This window comes from Propithecus coquereli, unplaced genomic scaffold (genome assembly GCF_000956105.1).
Source record: "Propithecus coquereli isolate 6110/MARCELLA unplaced genomic scaffold, Pcoq_1.0 Scaffold147, whole genome shotgun sequence".
Classification (NCBI taxonomy): domain Eukaryota; kingdom Metazoa; phylum Chordata; class Mammalia; order Primates; family Indriidae; genus Propithecus; species Propithecus coquereli.
This window is the reverse complement of record NW_012139080.1, coordinates 8,352,650-8,355,492: the sequence shown is the minus strand read 5'-3', so window position 1 is coordinate 8,355,492 and position 2,843 is coordinate 8,352,650.

Sequence of the window (2,843 nt, the reverse complement as noted above, 5' to 3'; positions counted from 1 at the left end):
AGAAGAGGATTCTACATGTTTGTTGAATGAGTGAATGGTATAATCCAACTTTCTCTGCATCTTGGCTTATTTCTTTACACATATTCTTATCCTCTCAATCTTTAACCATCTCTCTGGGCTTCTGTGATGATGAAAGAGAATCTATAGCTATGGTGCTTCTAATGTTATTCAGTGCAGAGTGTCTTGCATGAAAAACTTCTTGAGCCAAAGGAATTTGGGCTATGGACCCTTAAGTGGTATAGTGGAGTGTGTGGGCTTCTGGTTAATATAATCAACTGAATTATAAGGAAATCACCCCTGCCACTTCAAGTATTTATAAATGCTGTATAACAGCACACACACACGCACATATACATACATACACACACACACGCACACACACACAAGGTCAAAACCAAGAAAATTTTCATAGGTGACCTAAATGGCGAAGGAATGTAAAGTCAGTGTGATTAAGTCTCACCTGAGAGACTCACACAGAGGAATAAGGAGAGGCATTCATAGCTGGGAGACTGGGGCTTTGCTCTTTACCAAGGAAGAAGTACCCAGCCATAGATTGGGTACATGTGGAAAACTGAAACTGAATTATCCACATAAAGCCAGAGGCTATAAGGGGGGTGATGTGTATGTTAAATGGAAAAGGAAATTCCATTCCATTGTCCCAATGGATAGGCAAAGAACTTCGCTGCCTACTCAGAGCTATACATGGACAGAATTCCCGAGTCCTCAGATTAAAGCAGCACACTGAATCTTGAGCCAGCCAAATAAAAATAAATCCACATTCAGACACATTAAGTGAAATTGTAGAATATCAAAGGTAAAGAAAAATAAAAGCTACCGGGGAGAAAAAACAGATACATATCAAGAAGTGCATGCTAATAACAAACTTCTTATCAGCCAAAAGACATGCCAGAATCTAGTAGAGTAATATATTCAATGTGCTAAATGAAAATAATTGTCAATAAAAAGTCTATACTTAGTTAAGTGATCATTCAATAATGAGGATATAATAAAGACATTTTCAAACATAAAATGATGAAAGAGTTTACTACCCATGGACTCCTCCTGAAAGAATTACTGAAGATATACTTAAAAGGAAATTGTGGCAGATTGTATTTTTCAAAAATGGCTACAACAATATCATCTTGTATATTCTTTTGCAATATAACCTTGCCACTGCCACGTCAAAAGGTAGAGTCTGATCCCCTCTCCTTGAAGGTGGCCTTATGACCCTTCTCTTGAAACCAGTAGAATGTGGTGGAAGTGGTAACTGTGTTGACTTTTGAGGCTAGGTCAGAAAACGCCATGCAGTTGAAGGAGTGAAGGACATGCTATCCCCAAATAAACCAGATGGTATATTGATTATTTCCAGTTAAAAATATTGCAGAAGTTATAGTTTCAGAAAGGATGAGCTCACCTGTCTCTTCCTGCATGCAGCAAATGATAAAGACTCCTCTGGGAGGGGTAACCTCTCCATACCAGGGCAAGAAAATAGCCCTTAACACCAGAGACTTGGACCTGGAGGCTGCAGTGGATCTGAATGAACACACTTAATGAAGTAACCCTTATCTTCCACTAGTTTTACACCCTCTATATGTCTCCTAATGACTCCCTTAGAAAATTTATGGCCCCAAGCCAGATTTTCTTTGTCTTGTCACTTCTCAAATTTATTACTCTTTGTCTAAAAAGTATAAAAGCATCTTGCTTTTGGCCCCTTCTTTGGACTTCACTCTCTTGTGAAGATCCCTGTGTACATACAAAACTAATAAAATTTGTATACTTTTCTCTTGTTAATTGGCCTGATGTCAATTTGGTTTTTAGATCCAGCTGAAGAGCCCACTGTGAGCTAAAAGGGGGGTTGGAAGTGATCTCTGGCTCCCCTACATAACTTTCAACCGGTTCTTTGGGATGCTTGCTCTGAGGGCTTCCAGCTGCCATATAAGATGTCTAACTATTCTGAGACCTTAATGTTAAAGAAGCTTTGTATAGCCACTCTGGTCATCAGACACTCCAGATAAGCCCATCCTCCAACTGAGTACCACTGAGTGACACAGTCAAATTCATAAGATTCAGAAGAAAGATAGGCACGATGGCTCATGCCTGTAACCCCAGCACTTTGGGAAGTTGAGGCAGGAGGATTGCTGGAGGCCAGGTGTTCAAGACCAGCCTGAGCAACATAGCAACCCTAACCCTAACCTGAACCCAAACCCTGTCTCTACAAAAAAATTAAAAAATTAGCCAGGTATGATGGCATGTACCTGTAGTTCCAGCTACTCAGGAGCCTGAGGCAGGAAGATTGTTTGAGCTCAGGAGTTTGAGGCTGCAGTGAACTATGATTGCGCCATTGCACTCTAGCCTGGGTGACAGAGTGAGACCACATCTCTTAAAAAAAAATGATGCAGAAGAATGTTCCAGCTGATTGTTACCCAACTTCCTGACCTACGGAATATAATAAAATGGTTGCTGTTTGAAGCTACGTTAATTTGTCATGCAGCAACTGGAACAAAATTGAACCCAGAAGGAAGGAATGTTATGAGTAAGGAAGCTGGTGGATATATTTATAAATACAAATAAATATTGATATTTTTTAAAAAGTTGGATGGGGTTTTTAAAACAATGTGATACTAAGATATTAGCAACAATAATATGGAAGCTGGTGTTGTGTAAGAAAGAGAGAAGATTGCTGATAAAACTTTCCAAGGTCTTGGCCGGGCGCGGTGGCTCACGCCTGTAATCCTAGCTGTCTGGGAGGCTGAGGTGGGCGGATTGTTTGAGCTCAGGAGTTCGAGACCAGCCTGAGCAAGAGCGAGACCCCGTCTCTACTAAAATTAGAAAGAAATTAATTG